At 40.0% G+C, this 22,463-nt stretch overlaps 1 protein-coding gene across 3 annotated transcripts in view; it reads left to right on the top strand.

Annotated features, from left to right (window-relative positions):
• KCNQ5 (potassium voltage-gated channel subfamily Q member 5) overlaps nt 1-22,463 on the top strand; it is a 263,525-nt gene that overhangs the window by 93,279 nt on the left and 147,783 nt on the right. The window lies entirely within an intron of this gene.

Below are 22,463 nucleotides of genomic sequence, written 5' to 3'. Positions count from 1 at the left end.
AGAAAGGGTGAAGGAGTTATGCTTACTTAGCTTGGAGAAGAGAAAGTTCCAGGAGGACCTCATTGTTGCCTTCCAGTACTCGAAGGGAGTTTATAAGCAGGAAGGAGACCAACTTTTATGCTGTCTGATAGCAATAGGGCAAGGACGAATACCTTCAAACTAAAAGAGGAATGTAGGGAAACTGTTATGTCAGGGCTTGAACTGGTGATTGAGCACCTGGTGAAGGGGTGTGGCAGGCCCAGGGAGCACAGGCACATTGTTTGCACCTGTGCTCCCCACCTGACCAGAAGGAGTGGACCCAGGGTGGAGCCATGCTGGTCTCATATAAGGACTAGCCACTAAAGAGAGACAATCTCTTGGACCCAGGTTGCTTCCTGAAACAGAGTGCTGTATCACTAGAGAACTCCTTCACTAGTTGGGTGAGTTCTAGTCTTTTCTATGTATGACTATTGGCTTGCCTGAAAATGCTTTACTTGGTATTGCTGAGAGCCTGTCAGAAGCAAATTTTGCTTCTTTGTAAGCAGAACAAGGGTAGATTAAGATTAGAAGTTAAGTAGTAGTTCTTTTTTTCAGAGAGCAGTGAGGCCCTGGTACAGCTGCCCAGAGAACTGTGGGTGCCCCATCCCTGGAGGCTCTTAAGGCCAGGTTGGATGGACCTTGGGCAGCCTGAGGTGATGAGAGGCAGCCCTGCCTACAGCAGGGATTGGAACTAGTCAGTCTTTAAGATCCTGTCTCACCCTGACTGTTATTTCTCATCATGCCAGTGTATTATTATGAAGATTGTGGATTCTCAGTCTGTGTTCTACTAGTCCAGGTCTGTCACCTTCCCTGTGCCCGCTGCACTGATGGTTACATTTTCACCTGTCTTCTTCCTTAGCTTTTTCCTTTTCTCTCATCATGATTATAGTGTGATGTTTTATTGTCATTACCTTTCCTTTGAACTTCATTAACTTCTTTCCTCAGTTCACTCTCTTGCTGGTTCTCAACTGAGCTTCATTTCCACCACTGCTTTATCTGATCTCTTTAATTTAGAAACCTCATGGATGATTTATTTTATTTTATTTTTGCTGGCTTCTAAAAAATAAATAAACAGAGAGTACTTAGTATTTAAAGTATCTACTCGCTAAATGCCATGGTGGGTATTGGTTGGGAGTCCCTCTGTATCTGCGAATCATGCTGTTTGGTGCAGTGTGGCACTAAGAGAATATTTTGCCAGCCTGGCACTTGTGGGTCCTACTGACCATGTGCATTCAGTTTTGCTTTAAGTCATACCTACAGAGACAGTCATTTCCCGTCCGTGTCCCCTGTGTGCAATGATGGTCTCATGTCCTGGAAGCCCAGCTGCCCTGGCTCGCTCAGCATCTCTATCCTAGGGTGCAAGTCCTCACTTGTTTTGGCAGCAGGAGCAGATAGTGGCAGGATCGGGTTTTGTACAGCTGTCTCGTGGCGGATATCCGAAGTGCCACTGCCATGTAGCACAGCAAAAGCCCTCATCCTGGCAATAGTAATGAGAAAGGGTTTGGGTTGCAGGACCAGCAACCTGCAGTATGCTTTTAGCTTGATGATGCTTGGGCTAAGTGGACAGGTGGTCACAGAGAAGCAGGCGCAAATGCTAAGCTTCTCACAGTTCACAGACAGTGTTCTTCATAGCTCTGCAAGCCAGGGGTGGGCTGGGGATAAAAGCTGCAGTGCCAAATGCTATTCTGTTTCTTGTTGAGCTTGCTGTTTGATACTATGCCACTGAAATTGAGTTCCATTTGTCACCACCTAATACTACCTATTTCAAAGTGGGAGAACAAGGTGCCGTTCTTTCTGATGCAGCTTGCTTTGCAGAAGGATCTGCAATGGAGGTTGGAAGTACTGGATTCTGCACGTTGCATGGGTTGCCATTGAGAGTTCCTATGGGTGCCAGAGCTCAATAATTTTACACTGCCCGAGGTTCTAGCGGTCACTGACACACTTTTACAAAGCACAGAAGCTGGTGATTTCTGTTGGTTTAATGCATCCATTCGCTTTCCTACCTAGTGAGTTTTATATTCATTACTCTATGAGGCTTACAAGTATGCTATTACGTAGCAGTAAGCAAGGTTTTCTTGGGAGGAACTGAATGAATTGTGCTTAGCTGTACACTGGAATTGATGCTGAACATACTTACATCTGTAGTGTATATAGTATATTAGTTTGTTACTCATTTTGTCTTTCAAATGGGATGCCCTTCTAAGGAATACAGACTGAAAGGGACATCTTTTATTTGTCTAAGTAGCTAAACTCATTGCTTTTTTTACTAGCTCAGATTTCTGATATTAATTTGCTAACTCTTGTAGCTGTAAATTAATTATGAAATTATATTGAGTGTCACAAAGCTAGGGTCGACATCATGGTGGATGAACTTGCCCTCTTGGGTTGTCTAAGTGGTAATTTCTCGTTATATATCTCAGGAAAAAGAAAGATATCTTGTCTTACACCTTAGAAAAAAATGATGGCTTAGTAATGCCAAAGTATTCCATAAAGTGATATGATTAATGCTCTTTTCACTATATCTGCTGATGGAAGTAAAGTCTTATTCAATTTCCCCGTGGAGACAGTGAACTAATATCTTCTGCAATAATTTTTAAACAGAGAGCTTTCTGCTTATCTCAGCTGTATTGTGTAGTCACTTCAGAATGCACTTTTAATAGCTGGAGTTTATAATGTGGGTGGATTTTCCCTAAAACTCTGAGACTTCTTTCACTGAGTGTAGGTTGCAAGGGAGCTCTTTCCTTTTCTGCCATCTGTGATGATTTAGGCTTCTTTAACTTCTAACTTTGATTTTCTTCAATAGCTTTGCATCGTATAGGTAATGCCAGATAATATGGCACTTTCTAAGTTGAGTGTAAGTTGTTCTGTGCTCTTCATGCTTCTATTGGTTTTGGCCAACCACCTACCACAGGCTGTTGTTGTATCGACGTAAGCATCAGCCCAGATAACTGAAAGGACCTGCAGCATTTCATTAACTTGTTACTGTAAGCTAACTTCTCAATTCCTTTAATTGCCTCTTTTCTATGGGCAATCATGAAGAAGCTCCAAATAACTTAAGTATCTTTATTTTAAATATGTACCACAAGAGAAGGTATTAAGGTGAATTTTTTTTCTTGTTTGGAAATTAGCTATGGAATGCAATATAAACCTCATGCCATCAAATAAGTATTGCAGTTCCCGTTGACTCCTCCTTGGGGCAGTTTATGTTCTGAAGATGGTCAATCAGTGTCAAGAGTGAGCAGCAGATGAGGACAGTCTTTCTTCCACCATTGCATGCTGGGTTCCCATACAGCAGGTAGACGTGCCTGGCGTTGTGCTCAGTGGCTTCCCCCTCCTTGCCTTGCCTGTTTGAATTTCTACAGGCTGTTGACTGAACTCACAATGTAAACCTAAAAGACCTGTTCCTCACTTTTCTTTGCTATAGTGGGAATCACAAATGTAGGTGAAGCTATTACTTTTGGTGTTTTGGGGGAGAAAAAAAATATGTAAACAAAAAGTAGTCATTTCTAATCTACGCACTGGGAAGAAATCAGACACAGGGCAAAGACAGAGTGTATGTCTGGCAATCTCTTGGAAATAATAGATGCAGTCAGCTTTTGGATAGACATTCACTGTAACGTGCAAAAATTTAGTTATTTGGAGACAAACCTCTGCATGGTGCAAAGCATCATGCAGTGCTCCAGCATGTGGTAATACCTGTTTTATTTGTACCTCTCTTGAACCTTCCTTTCTCTATAGAACGAGGCCTGTAACTGATTCTTTTCAAGCTCAGTCCTATATATTGCAAGCAGCTGGAAAATTTCACACACCCACTGAAGGTTCCAATGAACACAAAATACCACAGGACAGATGCCAATAAGAGGTATTTTTAGCGGCTCATGTCACAGTTGCTGTTTGCTTCTGCTGTGACAGCTAATGAGCTTTGAATGGCTGGGAGAAATAGCACATACTCCAGTAAAAGCCTGAGAATGCCTCTCCGTTCTTCAGCATAGGCAGCAAATGTTTACTTGAGGTCTCTCTGAAGCTTTATAACAAATCATTACAACATATCCTACACTGGTTGAATGGATTACACTACAGAACTCCATTTCATGTATTTATTTCCATAAGAATCTGGCATGACAACTTATTGTTTGCTCTGTGAGATTGGCTGCTAGAGGTAATATTATTGTAAACAAAGCGTGACTGAGTGAACATTTGTTACTAGAGTTAATATCAGTTACTTATATTTTCATGGCTTTGGACAAGGAGTACTTAAAATGTAAGGAAATCTATTCCATACACTTTCAAGTGAAGCTGTTTAGAATTTTTCCATTATGTAATGATAAAAATGTCATAGACTGAGCAGAAGAAAAATCATCCTTGTGTTGGGGTTTCTCGCTCTGTCTCCGTTCCTTTACGCCATTATATCACGCAGCATAGCATGTAACGTTCCCAGGAGAAAGGAAGATTGATACTGAATGTGTAACCAGCTGGGTGTTTACTTTTCATTATTCATACTGACAAAGCATGAGCTCTGAAGAGAACAGGGAGGAAGTCTGAAGTTATTGGAGTAGTTGTTCCTTTTGTCTCAAAAATGCTAATTTGAGAATTCAGCTCAAATAACCTAGGAGGAAAGCTGCTGTATACTACTATCTCAATTTACCTGCTATTTTTATGATATATTTGTGGAAATTATCTACCAATGTACTTAGGTGTATGGGAATAAGCTGTTTTTTTTTTTTTTTAGATATAGGTTTATTATTCTTGTGTTTTCTGAAGAGCAGACCCAAAGTGTGCAATTCCAGAAAGCTCTGGATGGATGGATCTAATTTCAGTAGCCCAGAGCGAATGGGGTGAAGCAGTCTTTAGCCTGGCATGGAAACCTGTGCAAACCCAGAGTATGTTATTTCGGAAGATTTCAGTGGAAAGCTTAAAATAATCAGAGCAGATCTGAATCTCAGAGGATCGGATCAGATCATGATACCTTTTATATATACGCATGCAAACGATTGTTATGAAATTAGAAGTATGAATCCTTTAGGGGACTGCCCAGCATATGATGTGGTCCTATGTACACACTATTCTGTCTTAGATGGCACAGAAACAATGCTCATTTCTTGACAAAGCATTTTTCAGTTCAAGAGTTGTAAGACTTTAATAAACAGTTTCTGTCCTTTCAAGTTGAAACTGTACACAAGAAATGTATAAACAGGACTGTCCCTAAACTTGATAGGCATAAAATTCAAGCAGACTGGCTAGGGATCCTCCTGCTACAGATGCATTTCTGCATACTGTTTGGTCTGAAACTTGTTACTTCATGGCAGTGAATGATTTAGAAATATTACTCATTCAGAACTTCTGGGTTGTTTTTGTGTCTGCATGTTTCTTAACTTCTGTTTCCCTTGTCTTTTGTTTGCAATTTTCAGAAACAGACTTCGCCATTTTCAGATGATTTCAAGAGTTATAAGCTCATATGCATTGCATTTTGAGCTGTTTTTGTAGTGAGTGTTTGTCATAAAGTTAGTTTTTCTGGCTGCTAACAAAGAGTGGGAGAGTCTGAATACTACTGAAGATGCATGTACAGAAGTAAACTAAAATGGGCATGGCAGATGGCACCTGTTATATGGGTGGTCAGGAAACAATTAAATACTCGTAAGTCTTCCTGGTTCCTGGGATATTTCTGGCCACACGTATCTGTTGCAGACATGAACCCTTGAAGTAGGACTTTGGCTAATGATGGAGTATTGGTCAGGCATTGGAAGTGGTGGGAAAGACTGGAGGGTGGCAGTTGGTCTTTCCTATTGGGTGATAGGAGAGAGAGGGATAATGGGGACATCCAGTTGAAGTCCAGCTTTTAGTCCCTGCATTTGGAGATTCATTTGTAGGGAGTGTTTCATTTCACCAGGATGACCTCATATAGGGGCCTGAGTTTGACAGTGGCAGTCTGTTAATGTTTGACCACAGGAGGTGAGTGCTACATGAGACATGACTGTGGGCTAAGTGGAAAACATAACTTTAATCCCTTGTGTCTCACTAGTAACTGTGTCACTAATACCTAGAAGCATCGTGTTGTTCTCCTTGTTCAGAGTTGTAAGCAAGGAGAACCTTCAAAAGCTAGGCTTTTGCATCTTCTATGCTGGTTTCAATTTGTTGTTCACAGTTGCATCAAATAATCTTTTGGTTGTTGTTGAACAGCAACATGTGATGTCTTAAATTAATTTCCATTTTTGTCTGAGATCGTATGTCATTAGTGCCAATCAGCTCTTCTTTCATTTCTTCTAGTATCTCTAATCTTTCATTATGCTTTCAATTGCCTTTGTTATTCTGTTGCCTTTTAAAGTATATTCAGTTCTTTGCCATCTTGTTACGTTCAGCAGTTTTACTACTTTCCTCAATACTTAGAGTGGTCTAAGACGAAGTCTCTATTCTTAATGCATGTTATCAGTGAGATATTCCAAACTAGCAGTGCTCTTTCTATAGATGACAACAAAAGTTCAGTAATGTTTTTCAAAAACATTTGCCTACATGCTTGCTATCATTGCTGTTATCTTCTTGTTTTGTGTTAAGGATTTTAACTAATATGAATGGTTTTCATAACACTGGAAATTACTCCTCCATCTACAGCAACCTATTCCATTGGCCTTTTGTCAGGATCTTGTGTTTTTTTGCACTTCCTCAACTGCCGAGTATTGGCAAGGAAGTGGTGAGTTTTCTGAGAATCTGCTCTTGGCCTCTGTAATGAAGATAAATTCACTGGATTTCAATCATAGAATTGCTCAGGTTGGAAGAGATCATCAAGTCCAACCTCAATTTCCATCTCTCTAAAGAGCAACTTAAAAAAAAAAAAAAAAAAAGATTCTGGTGAATTCTGCTTGAGTCTGATATTAATGACTAACCTAATCATTTAGTAACATTTTCTATTTACCAAAAACAGGCGTGAACTTTGTGAAGAGGAAAAAGGCAATAAGTTAATTACTTCTACCTTAAAAATTGCCTGCCTTTGAATAAATCAAGTTAAGTCAAGTAGTGGATACGGGAACTGGTTGCTGTAGCTTATCATAGTTCTTCTTTTTGAAGGGTAAAATGGTTCATTTCTGTTAACTGCGAGGAAAAGTGAGTGTTTAATGAAAAAAAAAAGTTGATGCTGTCAATGGCCTTATTGATAATTCTCATTTCTAACAGTCCTTGTCAAACTACTTTTCACACTGTGTGGTTCTGAGCATCTTCAGCAGGGTTACCTTCTGGAATCAGATGTGCTTTAGTGCTAAACTAAAACTATGAGAGTGATGGATTTTTGCTGAAACTCTTTCCCAGAGTCTGAAGTTGGAGGTATTCAAGGCCAGGCTGGAGGGGGCTTTGAGCAACCTGGTCTAGTGGGAGGTGTTCCTACCTGTAGCAGGGTGATTGGAACTAGATGATCTTAAAGGTCCCTTCCAACCCAAACCATTCTGTGATTCTAGGCTTAAAAAATGAGTGTTTTTTTTTTCCAGAGACGGTCACATAAAACACATCTGTGGGTTGGTGTGACATTTAATGACTGCGTATATACAAGATCACGTATTGACTAACCTTTTGCAAAAGTCGAACCAAAACAGTAAGCCTAGTCTAAGCTCATTCTTATGACCAAAATCTTGTGATGAGAATATCACCATTATTTAAGACTTCTCATCTGTTTAAGGCTTCTGAAATGTAGAGAAGGCAATGAATATATCAGGGCTTCAGCATTTTCATGCTTTTTTTTTCTCCTCAACTGCTGACAGCTATCTTCTCCTGGGAAAATGCAGAGTGAAACTGTTGCTGACATTGAAAAGTTGTTAGGGTTTGTTTTTTCCAACCTGTATGGCTAAGGCTTAATTTCTGTGTATGTTTCCATGAGGTGAACCTAAAATTTATCTTCTGAATGAGCAATATGCTCAAATGTTCTCAGAAAGAGTATGTAATGTAAAGGTAGTGCCTCAAAGCCATCATTCTTTAGAACAAAGGAGCAGCAGTGGCTGTGTTTACTTGATACAGGGAGGAAATTGATTTCATAGAATCATAGAATGATGGGTTGAAAAGGACCTCAAAGATCACATAGTTTCAAGGCCCCTGCTGTGTGCACAGTCACCAACCACCAGACCAGGCTGCCTAGAGCCACATCCAGCCTGGCCTTGAATGTCTTCAGGGAATGGGGCATCTACAACCTCTCTGGGCAACCTGTTCCAGTGTGTCACCACCCTCTGAGTGAAAAACCTCCTCCTAATATCTAACCTAAGTCTCCCCTGGCTCAGTTTAAAACTGTTCCCCTTGTCCTGTCACCATCAACCCTCGTAAACAGCCATTCTCCCTCCTGCTTATATGCTCCCTTCAAGTACTGGGAGGCCACAATGAGGTCTCCCCGGAGCCTTCTCTTCTCCAAGTTAAACAATCCCAGTTCCCTCAACCTTTCCTCATAGGAGAGGTGCTCCAGCCCTCTGATCATCTTAGTGGCCCTCCTCTGGACCTGCTCCAAGAGCTCCATGTCATTCCTGTACTGGGGGCCCCAGGCCTGGATGCAGTACTCCAGATGGGGCCTCAGAAGAGCTGAGCAGAGGGGCACAATCACCTCCCTCTCCCTGCTGGTCACCCCTTTTTTAATGCAGCCCAGAACACAGTTGGCCTTCCGGGCTGCAAGTGCAACTACTGGCTCGTGTCTGGCTTCTCATCCACCAGGACCCCCAAGTCCTTCTCCCCAGGGCTGCTCTCAAGGAGTTAAGTATTTGAATGAATTAGCTTTCAATGTAACTTTATGAATTGCAAAGAGAAGCAAAAGATGTCAGGATATTACAAATCTAACAGAAAAAAAAGGCATTCATAAATAATATAGTAGGAGCAGTGGATAGAAAAAGCAGAAAATAAACGCCTTTTTTTTTATATATTCACTGGAAATGTGGCAGGATATGTTTGCGAAGAAAGCTCTATTACCTTCTGTCTGAGGTTTTCCTAGTGATTGTATTTTATGTGCTTTCAGTTGGAGCTGAAAAGTGTTCTCTGTCATTAGCAACTTGTAAAATGAGTAACAGATGCTTTGGCTGTGTGTGGCTGAATGAGAACGAGCTTGGTTTGTTCCACTTGGTATCCCCGTAGCTCCTGCTGTATTGCTTTTTTTAGTAAATAATGACTGATTTGGAAAGACAGAGGCTATGTTCTGTACCAAGATGCTGAGGTCAAGTGGTATCACCTTACCTCCTCACATCTTGGGTGTAATGTGATTTAAAACAAATAAATCAAAAAACCCTGTAAATTCATGATCACTGTCCTTGGATACTATAAATAAGCAACTTGATGTAGAATTGAAGTTTTATATATGCAATAAATTCCAGTGTTTCTTATACAGATTTTCTTCTAAAGATGATGAGAAAAGTTGTAAAGATATTTTGTGATTCTAGTATGAATAAAAATTTTTGTTGTAGACTATTGAACTTGAAACATTTCACCATAATATCAGTGGCAAAATTATTTTTGTACACCTTCACTTTATTACTTCTGATTTCATCATTTGCAAATGAAAATCTAAGTGAAACATCTTACTACTTAAAAACTGGGTTATTTATGAAAATATGTGCATTTTCTTTGTTTTCATTTGTAGATTTTTGTGTGTGGTTGTCTTTTTTTACCATGACAGTATTGATTAATTGGACAGGCTGCTTTGTGAGGCTTTCTGCCATTGCCTAACATGTTGCAAAACTAAAGCAGTTGCAGAAAATGTCAGAATCAAAACAAAATTAAGAATTCAGTGATAAACAGGGGGAAGAAAGTTTTCATTCTCATTCAGTGTCTGGTAAACTCTAATTATTTAATTTTTCTCTATTTCCACTTCGCCAGCAGACTACTTAATGTTTAAATACACAGTAGACATGATTCATAGAGTACCTAAAAAGATGTGCAATCTTGGCACAAAGAGGTTCAATATCAAATTAACTAGTAATATTGACATGGTGCAGGTCTCCACATCACAGGAGTAAGTAAAAGGATGACGGAGCAGGAAGTCTGGTGTTTGGGGTTTTATTTGCTCTTCCGTCTCTGCTTGCTTTTGTGAGATCACAACAGCACTGCAGCACTGCCACCTTGGGATAACACTAAGGCCATTACTGTAATACAGTGGGATTACTGTGCTTTGGGAAGTTGATTCTAAGTGCAAGACATGAGGAGAATAACTGAAGAAAATGTATTTTGGATACTTGGGCTAAAAAGCTTAGGGTATAGGCTGTTGTTACATTGACTGCTCTGAATTTATTATGTGGTTCTCTATAATTAGTAAGAGTTTATTTATACTGAAAAAGACATTTTTATACAATAAGTATTGATAGCACAGACCAAATCTTTTGCAGCAAAGTGAATACAAGGGGAGCAAGGTCTAAAAAGAAGTATACAAAGGCCATATGAAGAACAGGCTTCTTACCAGTGTTAAAAATATTATTGGTTTAATCCTGACAAGGTCTAGCCTATGTAAGCATAGTTGGTTTTGTTGGTTATTTTTTTTTTGTTGGTTTTTTTTTCTGTGTGTGTGTGGGGAGGATATGCAAATGTGTGCAGAAATAAAAATGCCTGCTCTTTCAATAGTGGTCACTGATAGCTGCTGCCTAATTTAGACCAGGTTAGACTTAATTCTGAGAAACCAGGGAAGTCACAATTCCCATTGAAGTTCTGCCAAGCTGAGGAGTGATTATTACAGCAATAAATCAAGGGAGGCTGCTAGGAGTGGGTAAAACACATCTTGATAGGATTGTAGCAAGAAGGGAAGTACTGGCATCACAGGGAAGAATATCTGAGCTAACTTTCTGTTTTACTGAACTCATGAGAAGTGACTATATCTATCTGCTCAGGTGTCAGTGCTACCTGGGTCTTCAGATAAACCAACCAAACATGCAGATCTCTGAATAGTTTTTTTTTCTTTTTTGGAACTTTTCTTCCAGCAGTGCTGCCATTTCAGACACTATTGCATGGAGTAGATAAGCGCATTTTCTTTAAAAAGAAAAATTACTGATAAGGATACCGGCCATCAGCTTTACGTATGCAATTCTTCTGTCTGATATTACAGCACTGCCTTAAGTACCACTGTGATCAGAGAGGTGCTCTGGTACAGTATTAATGGTTGCTTTGCTGTAAAATGCAGAAGGAGATTGTTGGTTGAGCACCCAGTCCCTGTTGCTTCCTGACCTGCTGGTCAAACAGAGGGACAGTCTTGTCAGAACAGCTGAAAGGCAATTAGTTTCCTTCTGGTACTTTGGCAGTGATGTTTTGGAAAGTAGCTCCTCTTCCACTGCTGCTGAACTGGCACATCTGGGAAGTTTCAGCCAACCACTGGAAGTGATCTTTTCTAAAGGGCTGCTGGGATTACTTGAATTCCAGTAGGCAGAGCCCTGGAAATAAGGTATAATCACTTGGTCTTTCACCATGGAGAACCTGTAAAGCTGCTAAATTTATGTCACTGCTGTTGGAGAGTTAAAGAGAGGGGCAAAGGTCTGCATGTAAATTGCTGAAAACCATGTGTGTTTTCTTGAATTGGAGTTAGCAAGGTGCGTAGGTTCAAACTGATGTAAGAGCTCAGCAGGGCCCCTGGGCAAGTGCACTGATAGTATTTGTCTCACAGCCAACAGGAGGAGGGGTAGCTGTAGAAAAGAAACTGCTGAGGGCATAAGCAGCCTAAGAGATCAATCTTCCTTCCCCACCCAGCCTGTGCTCCCCTGGTGCTGAAGGGCAGCCTGAAGGAAAGACCCAGGAGGAAAAGATTAATTTGGAGAATCTTCAGAGCAAAGACCAATAAAGCAGTTCCCTATAGATAACATTTCCTGTCAGCTTATTGAAAGACTGTTAAACATAAATGCGTGCTTTGAGACTTAATATCCTTTATAGTCCATAGGTGAAAATGTGATTTAACAAGTGATCTTTGCCAGGTGGTTCAATGCAAACGAAAATTTATCTTAACTAAATGGAAACTTAATGGGAGATGTAAATATAATCTTTCATTCTGTCTCATCAGAATAAGAATTTAACTTATTAAAGTATATGCAAATGGCTTCTCTGTTATTACTCATTCCTCCTAATGGGAAGCTAATTAAAAGAAATAGAGAAGACAGAAATGAAGGAAGTCAAAGATAATAGAACCCAAATTACAGATAAAATTTAGACTGTAAGAATGCTTCCATGTTTAAAGCAAATAGTGCAGCATTAACACAGCTCAAAATTCAATTGACAACAAACTGGTTAGGAATGACAAGATTAACTGCTATTTTCAATTAACGAGGACAGAATTCAAAACAAAACTAACAACTTAAGAAGAAAGTGCAAGATAAATGTGATTTGTAAGGTTACTTAACTTTTCCTAATTAAACATGAATAACAAAATATTATATTTTAATAGAATTACGTAAAATGTCTTAATTAATCTAAGCATGTCTACACTTGATTTGCATTGTAAAGCTGTAGCATTCTTTAACAGGTGTTTTTATTTGAAGACCAAAGCGTCATGAGACATTTTTAAAAATAAGCAACTTTTTACCTAACTCAGTGTTTTCTTTTCTTTGTAAACTAACCAGAGTCATACAAATCAACTGTTTCATGTCTCCTTCCACCTGTCACATGCATCACTTGTAGCTTCTGACTTGAAGTGTGAGCCAAGAAATTTCCATCTGCAGAACCAGTAGTCATTTAATTTAAACTGTTGTTAATTTGTGAGAGTTGAACCTAAGAAGCATTATAATTTGGCTAGTATTTAATTAATAGCAGTATTCCATTACACATACAAGATTTTTTGGCTCCTATGAGTCAATAACCTGTTTAAGAGATTAAGTGTGTTGGTTAAGGAACAAATCTTTACAGAATCAATATGTCACGTGTGGCATGGATTAAAAAATCCATGGAGACACCAGCTCATGGTAACCACGTGGGCTGCAAGGTGTGGAAGAGCCATGTGTTTTCACTGCGTGCCTGGCTGCATATTGGCCCATCCTTGAGATTGTAGGGATACCTGACAAGTGGACTGTTAAGTCAGCTTCTCTCCTGCGTGATCAATTTTGACCTCTTTAAATAGAGCAGAACAACTCCAGGACTGGGATGGAATCTCACTAGTACGCTCACTCTTATGCCATATTTGCCCAAGGCATAAGCAGCACAAGCAGAGGTTTGGATCTAGTTGCCCTCTGCCATCTAGGGCAAGTAAACTGTTCTGGAGTAGACGTAACTTTCTTGTTCCCTTCCTTTTCTTCCTCTTCTCTCACCCACATTCTCATTTTCTCCTATCTGTTCCTTGATGCTGAGTCTGAGGAGTCATTCCAGTATATCATAAATCCCAAGTGTTTGAGGGGGTGAAAAAAGTCTTGGATTTTTTTCTTTGGCACAAGTATGCTTTTTTTTGGAAAAACTTGCATCCAGGTCCTAGTGTCTGTGTGCCTGGGCCCCAACATGTATGCCTTAGGTGTGCTTCCATGTTTAGGTTGGTTACGTTCATCCCTCTGGTAGTTGGTGGTTAATCCATGTTATGTTTTCAGGGGCGGAATTTGGGATTTTATTGTTTGTTTTTGTTTTAACGTTGTCTACGTAGCTACCTTTTTATTTCTGCCTTGAAGGAGACATACACAGGAACTTTGACCAGGAAGTTTTCCATGAATCATCTTAATTTGACAGACAGGAAAATCAGAGCATATTGTCTCCTGTATATATTGATTTCTTCAAAAACCATAATTAAATGTGCCATTATTAACCATATTTTCCCATTTAATTCTATTCCTTTTTGTTGCGTATGTCACATTAAGCTTCCTACCATGAGGGACTTCATTGGTTTAATCATATACATATATATATATATTTTTTTTTTTTTCCTGGAAATACTTTATTAAGAAGTAAATACAACAGTAATCAATTTTCCTTCACACTGGTCCTGTTTAGGACAGGTCTACTATTTCAAACGCTCTTAGTGAGCAATTAAAGGGAAACAGACTGTTGCCACTTCAGTTTTTAAGGAAATTCTTTTTTCATGAGTTCTTCATAATTGTCTACTTTAATTTTATGAATCATAGCATTTGATTGCTGCCTTTGTTTGATTTTTGTAACGGGCTACCAAATTTCCGCTCAGCAGCATTTTAGGACTAGACAGATTCATTTTTTCAGAATGGGAGCACCATTCTGAAACACTAAGAGTGGAGAGAGAGAAAATAAAAAAGAGTATTTTTAAAGTGTGTGTAAGAAACATAAAGAATACTATCACACTACTCTTTTTTTATAAGTCTTTTTTTTCTTTCAATTTTTTCCCTCAGCTTTCACTGTGCTTCTTGAAACTGGGAAACCCACCAGTTTGCAGCTCCAGAGTGTTTCTGGTTTATTGGTTAATAGTTAGAACCTGACTGAGCCATACTGTATGACCCATCTGCCTTCAGCAGTGCAAAGCTCCCTATCTCTGGACTGAAGCTTGCTTTTGGAAATACGCTACAATGAGTCTGTGCTAACACCTATATATTTAAATTAGGTAACTGCATTGAAGCAGTGGTTTATCACTGGCTTAGTTTATACATCCAATTATGCATTAATGAATTCATATTCTGCCATTTGCTATTGATTAGATAACTTCCTGCTTTAAAAGTGAAACTGAGCCACCATTTTACAGTGGAGTGAAACTAGCTAGGTAAAAAAGCAAGATAGTTTATGGTAAGCAGCAGAGGACATTTTAAGCAGATATACATGAAATGCAGCCAAAAGTATGGAAAGAAAGTGAAGAGAGTGGAAATAGAACTGGTTTCCTTTCCAGTCTGGTGAAATAGAAAGTTATTACCTGGAGTGATCAACTGAGGGCATTCCGAAGCACAGAGAAGTGTTTTGGCAATTAGCACAAGAAGCAGTATATCAGAGGCGCACGTTAACATAGATCTTTTCTGGGAATGCACATCAAGCTCCAGGAAAAACATGTGACTTCCATTGCTTGCTCCTCTCACAGTGGTGTTTAAGACTAGAGCTTTGTGGAGTATGGGATGTGTCTTGCAAAAAAAGGTATGGAGATCTTTTTGACAGGAAGATCTGAAAAAGATCTGGGCCTTTGACTGAGGTTTTCTGGGCTGGGTGGGTGTATTTTTGGGAGGGGAGGGGGGGGAGTGGTTTTTGGGTTTTTTTGCCTCACTTAATACATTTACAATTCAGACTACACCATTACCAAGCTATAGAGTCTGTTATCTTACTCTGAAGGAATTCAAAGATGTAAGTTGGTGACTTACCACCTCTCATCTCTGGCTGTTTTCTAAAAATGCTTCAGTACCAGAGGGTAGGAAAGCAATTTACAGGGCACGCATTTTTCCAAGGAGTCTAGAGAAGATCCATGACCTCACAGATAAGCAAACCTATTGTCTGCAATTAGTACAAACAAACCAGAAGAAATTATAACAGTAAAATCAGTGCGTATACGAATATTGCAGTGTACTGAGGCAAAGTCTGCACAGCTTTGCAAAGCAGAATTGGGCAAACCACTGGCACGCTTTGAGGGTTTCCACACGCAAATGAATGAGAATGAGTTGATGTGATCTCACTGGATGTCAAAAGGCTTTTGACAAGATCCTTCACTAGAAACTCCTAAGCAAGGTTACCCTGGGTTAAAAGGGCAGTTCCCCATGGTAGAAAACTACTGATTAAAATGTGTGAGAAAAGGACAGGAATGTATTTCCATCTTTTTTTTTTTTTGTAGTATGGGTAGATCAGTAGGATAGTCCTGACCTGACTATTTAAGTGATTTATAAAGGGATGAAGAAATAAATGATAAATGGCATGTTATTTAGAGTATGGGTTGTTGTAAAGAACTGCAGAAAGACCATATGATACTGAATGACCAGATGTTAGAATAATAGATGAGATTCAGATGTGAAGTGATGCACATGATGGGGGAGGGGGGAAGCAATCCTTCCTTCAGACTTTGAGTGATGGGCTATTAGCTAACAAATACCACACAGGAATGAGATAACAAAGTTAAAACAGTCTGTTCTATGAGAAGATGAGATTCAGAACTATCAAAGAAAAAAAGAGGATGTGATATAACTTGATCTTGGGGTTCCTTCCAACCTAAGCCATCCTATGATGTTTGGAGTTATTGTTAGAAGGAAACAAAATAGAAAACATTTTGCAGCTGAACAAGTATGTTGGTGTTCTGAATGCTGTGTACAACTCTGGTTCCTCCAAAAGGATATTATGCATCTGGAGAAGATTCGGAGGTGGTCAAGAAGTAAGTGTTCTGTGGGCAGCTTCTCTGTGAGAAATAAAGTAGACTAGGATTCCTTAAGCTGGAAAAGATATGAGAGTAGTGGCACAGCAAAGATGGATAAGAGATGCATCCCTGCAGCTAGAAGAAGGGGATCTGAAATAAAAGCATCCTGACTTGAGCAGAGGTGGCAATTCTTTACTTGAAGTGGAGCTGAGCTGGGGAGCTCTGTTGCTCTGTGTTGTGGATACAAACAGTTTAGATGGATTGAAGAAGTTGCTGGATTAATTCATGGAAGGAAAAACAGGCTGTCAGCTGCAAAGATGACACATTTGTCTGGGCCTGGGACAGTTTTCCAAGGAAATGCTGTAATGTGTTTTGCTATTTTTATATATTTGCCCAGGCTTCTTCTGTTGGGCACTGGCAGTTACTGTGCTCGAACCATAGGTATGACTCAGTCTGGTCATTATCATGTTCTTACGATGTTCTTACGATACTTTAGTATTATTTGATGTCTGCTCTGCAGCTGCATTTCCCCTCTGAATATGGAAGGGTTTGTTCTGCTGCCCATTCCTGTCTTCCAGCTCAGGGGTCTGAGTGCCCTGAGGATAACTGATCTGACTGCTAAACACAGGAGCAAAGAAAGCATTGAGTGCTTCAGCCTTTTCCTTATCCTTGGTGAAATGTCAAATGAATTTTTTTTTTTTTACTCCACTGACACTTATCTTCTGTAATGATAAGGAAGTAATTAATCATATGATTTAATTATACTGTTGATCTACATAATAAGACCTTAAGTGATTAAGTATAGTTCAGTTTTTCCTCTCAAACTGAATCTCTTGATACAGTCAGCATTTTCAGTGCTGTAGAAAGCAGAAAATTATCTTGTGCTGAAGTTTTTCAAAGGTTACTAGCTAATGAGTCTAGAGAAACCCTATGAAGAAAATATCAAAAAATCTGATTCATACTGTCTTAAGGCCCTATTAAAATCATGTCAGTAGAAAGAGTGACTAAGTTCAGCTTAACGTGGTATAGACAAGTACAATCCATATACGTTGCGTTGCCATCAGGAACAGCGCACCTGGGATGAACTGAGCTCTGAATGCATGGGCATGTGTGATATTATCATCCAGTTGGGAGGTGGCAAACACCAGCTGAGTTCTGTGGCAACAGAACCCTGTTATTCTTTCTTCAGTTCTATGCTGAAAATATATAGCACATCTCTGTTACTTATAGTGCGCAGCCAAGGCAGCCAGCCCTGGGTCCTAACCCAGCTCGACTCCCTTTGTGCCCTCAGTTTACACAGCTCTGGGACTCACCCATTTCCCAGAGGTGCACAGGGACTGCCAGAAATGCATCAGTGTGGGAAGCAAGGTTTTCTTGCATTCCCCAGGCATATCACGAAATAGTAGTAAAAAATCATAAGTATGAATTTATGAGGTTTGTGTTCCATCTTGTGGGATTTTTTTGGACCTGATAACCCAACTCATCTTATGTATCTGGCCATTTGGGCACTAAGTACTTATCCATTTATGTTTCAATATGTTTAACAGTTTATGAATGTTGACATATGAAGTCATAAGGCAGCCTGGGTCTTACCTCTGTCTGTGGTGTTAAAGTTATTTGTTTTAATGGGTTGCTTATATGCTTTTTGTTGATCTAGAAGAATTAGAAGTTCTTTATTTAAGAAGGTGAATGTTACGTATAAATTAACAATTGAAAAATAACAGAGCAGGTTCATGCGTATACACATTCTGTACTCTGTACCACTATCACAGGGCAAAAGCAGTGGTTTTACTGAAATAGCTTTTAACATTCACAAGCAGCTGTTCTGCCCCTCTTCTGTTTTTTCCAAGACTGAGCTGCTGCCAATCAAGAGCAGTGCAGGGATAAGAGAGAATATTGAACATAGTCATAGCTGGCAGCTCATATCTTCACTAATAAAACTCACAGCCACCCCTATGCGTTTTCTTGTCAGTTAAATAAAATGTCACTCTTGGACTGGCAGTATCCATTACACTCAACTGCTGTGCATGCCAGTGCAAACTAAATGCAGTGTAGTTTCCCGGGCTGTGTGCATGGCAGCTGTTGCAGGGTGTGCAGGAAGGGCAGCAACCAGGAAAGCTGTGTTATGTCATCTGTGCTGGGGAGCTGATGGTAAGCAGTGATGTTAAAATGTGGAAGAAGGAAATGCTGGAACCAAGCAGAGGGGCAGCATGATGCAGATCTATGTGTTCTCAGTGCTGCAGCTCCTGTTTGCCTTAGTGCTGGGACAAGAGATGGCCTCAGTGCAGTAATTCCCTTCAAACACATTCAGAACCCAGAAAATAGCTGAAACCAGAATTTAACTTTGTCAGTTTTGTTTTACAGATTTTTCTTCTTCCTCTTCTACCTCATGTTCAAGGTGTTAAGTCATCCCAGATGTCTCTTCTGGTATTGTGCTATTTGTCCTGCAGTGCTTTATGTTATTTTTGTGCTTCTTGTCAAGTGTGGCATCTGTTGAGGATGATCAGAGATATGTATGCATAAACAACTGTCACTTATCTATTATTTAGATAGGCTGCTTTGAAAGTAATGCCTCCTATTTATTTCCATGGAAACTACAACAAAATACAAAGAGCGCAATAACGCCATCCAGTAGAGCAAATTCTCAGCTACAAATCTGTCTCTTTTAGCATAGTCACCACCAATGAACAAGAGCCTGTATGCTGCACTCACTGAAATCTGCACCAGTGGAGGTGATCTGCTTTTGCTGCTGCTGAAACGTGCCACCCACCACCTCAGTGTGCTCACATCCACTGTTTGGTCTCCATAACTGTTCACCAAACATTGATGAATGCCAATGGGAACCACTTCTTCTGTGTGGAGGAATTCCGTTCCACATGTTTGCTTCCATGACAGACAGCATTTTGTCAGATTGCCCCTCTGCTGCCATCTGTCACACAGCAACAAAATCTAATGGGGTACCATGAGGAGCGTTCATCTTTTACTGTCATACTACCAAAATCCGTCCCTGACATCATGGGCCAACTTAATAAAATAGCAAGCATTGCTTTTAAAGCAGCCCTTATAGTTACATATATACTTATATTTCACTACTCTCTGACTCGCAGAATTGTCCTACTTTTGATAAGCCTCATTCTGATAGTAATCAGATAGTCTTCTCATAGATAATGAAGGCAAGTCAAAGAATCATAGCATCATAGAATGGCTTATGTTGGAAAGGACCTAAAGATCATTTAGTACCAACCCCCTGCTTTGGGCAGGGTTGCCACCTGATTAGACAGCTCAAGGGCCCATGCAGCCTGGCCTTGAATGCTTCAGGGGTTGGACATCTGAAACTCTGAGTAGTCTGTTCCAGTGCCTCATCACCCTCTAAGTAAGAATAGACACTATTGTCTTTTCCACAGTGATGTTGTCAACACATCTTGAGTTATGTGGATTTCTAGCAGATATGTTCAGTGGGTTTTTCTGCTATTGCAAAGTAGATGCCTCAATTTTCCATAGCAGTCCTTGCTTTTGAATCAAAAAGAAGATAGCTACAGTAAAGACATCTAAAATGAAAAGCATTTTTTCTTCCACTATAAATCTGCGTTAGACAAAAGCACGGTATGTGAGAGGATAAAGGGCAGCATTTCCAAAATTACGTAAGTGTCATTGCAGTCTTAGATCCATTTTCAAAGCAGTGTAAGCACTTTGGAGCAGAAAGGCTGCAACAGTTTCAGATAATATCCTTATTGCAGTCTCAAATTGACAAAGTACTCTAGGTACCTAATTCGCACTAACTCCAAGTGTTCTGATGCTCTCATAAGCCCTGACAGGTACCTCTTTGAATCAATACAAACCTAAAGTCTCCTGAAAATTGGACCCTCGCTCTCACCAAAATGAAATGGGATGTGAGTGCTAATGTCACTTCTTAAAATAGGATTGAAAATTCTGAGCCACATAGGGCCTGGCTTTTAAGAGCATGAAGTCACTGACAGATGCAGAAATGAGTCAAGAGAAACTTAAAAGGAAGGGGGAAAAGGCAACAAAAGAAAGCAAGGGGAAAAGAAGACAGCTGGTATATCAAATATCTATCAAATAATAGATTCTTTGCAGATATTCAAATAGAAATGCAAGTGACATCCAATCCTTTCCAGACCAAAGCATTAATATTTTTAGTTTGACTTTTAAAGCTGTGTGTGTGCCTGGACATGCAATATGCTACTTGTAGAACCCTTTGAGTAATTAACTTTCTAAGAGTCTGAAAATAAACTTCCTATACCAAAAATAGTTTGTTTTGGTCTTTGTGAGAGAAACATAGGAGCTTAGTTTAGGCTTAGTCAGTGGTAGCGGACAGGTCCTGATTAGTGCATCCCATAGGAGAGCAGAAGAACTAGGAGTAATGCACAGGGGGAGTACATATGTTACATCTCCCTTAACACATTAAGCAGTGCTAGGCAGTGGTCCTGGGTCCTTACAGCTGAGGGCTGTGAGGAGAAGCCCTCTCCTGAACAGTTCCTGTGCCCTGTATGGTCAGGGAAGTACAAGCCAGAGACCACTGCCAATGAGCAGTTTGGATTTTGCCACCTTGCTTGGTAGGATATGCCTGCCAGATATGAGCTAGGCTGTGATACTTAGCCTGGAAGTTGGAGAATGATCTCTGAATCATTTGTATACCAGATGGCAATAAAGGATTGTGTATTACAGGAGAGTAGGAAATGTGAAAGGGAACTTCAAGTATGGGGCACATCACTGGTACTGTTGCTCGTAGGCTTACTTTCTTCTTTATAATTTATCCATAAAAACAATTTGACATCCTACTTCTGTCCAGGATCAAGAGGGTGACAGTCCTGAACAGTACAAACTCAAATACTGCTGGAAATGTTTCTGCTGTACTTGTCTGTATTTTTAGTCCATTCCCTTTCCTGGCAATGTCATGCTGCAGTATGACATTACTTCCTTCACTTCTTGTTAGATGGTATTAACAAGCAGTGTTGCTGTCTTTATGCTACTCACTAGCAAATTGATTTGCTGCTCAGCCATCATTTTAGGAGGTAGAATTTTGTTGTACCTGCATACATTTTTGGTCATCCCCCCCCTCCCCCCCCCCCCCCACTTAAACCTCATTGTACAGGGCTGGAGATGAAGTTCAAGTTGCGAAGGCTCAGCAGATGGCTGTTGCCCAGGTGGAAATTTTCAGTCACTGCTTGGTTCTCCCATAGGGTGGAACTGGAAACTGAGCTTTCTAGGGAAGTGGAGGGATGAGCAAGTGGAGCATCAAGGTGGGTGCAGAATACCCGTGCATCACCCTGTGTCCTGGTTGCTGTGTTAATAGCACACAGATGGTTTGGTTGTTGTGGGTGGGGAGAAGTGTTGACAGTGGGGCATGAGTCAGCAGGCAGTTGTATTGTTAGCTGGACACTGGTCAGCAGGTGGCAATGAATTGTGTTGTAGAGGTAGATAACATTTTTGTTTTGCTTTTCTATCTTAGTGAATAGCTTTTATCTCAACCCATGACTTCTATTTTGTTTCCAGTTCTGTCCCTCATCTCACTTAGCAGGTGAATGAGCGAATGGCTGTGTGGTGCTGAGCTACTGCTGGCTTAAACCACAATGCCCTTTTACCTTCATTGGAAGATTTGAGGACCCAGCAATGTGTTCTCGTCAACTGAGAAATACGTGGCACTAGCAACCACACGCACACTTCTGTTCAGTATGGAAAGTTATATCGTTATAAGAAAAACATTTCCACAGTTTCTATAGTGTTAAACGACAAATCTTCTGAATGTCTTAATCGGGGCGAAAGTTTGCTGGCCTATGAGTATCTTTGTTATTCAAAACAGACTTTAGTTTATGGCACTTGTGGTTGAACACAGTTTAGCAATGTATATATATCTACTTAGTCTGCACAGACTACAGAAAACTGACTAATAAGAACCTCATGTTGGTTATAATCGAAGTCCTAATTTAAAGGTTTTTGTTGCCAGTGAAAGATTAAACCTGTTTCTTCCTACTGATTAATAACGGTGCCAAAATAACTTAGATCAGACTCATATGATGGTAAAACTATGGGGAGCTCCAGCGGTAATGTGTTACTATTGCAGTGTTATTGCTTAATGGTATAGGCTCTACAACATCATGAGCTTGAAGTTATTCAGCTCTAGTCTTTATCTGTAGTGCTCAGCTATATATTCCTGTTACAGAGAAGGCTGTATGAAAAGATTCTGTATTCTCTGCAGAAATGCTAAGTCTGTAGGAATGCAAGGCCAGAAGGGACACCAAAGTCA

Source organism: Gallus gallus, chromosome 3, assembly GCF_016699485.2.
Source record: "Gallus gallus isolate bGalGal1 chromosome 3, bGalGal1.mat.broiler.GRCg7b, whole genome shotgun sequence".
Classification (NCBI taxonomy): domain Eukaryota; kingdom Metazoa; phylum Chordata; class Aves; order Galliformes; family Phasianidae; genus Gallus; species Gallus gallus.
This window is presented reverse-complemented; position numbering and strand designations above follow the sequence as displayed.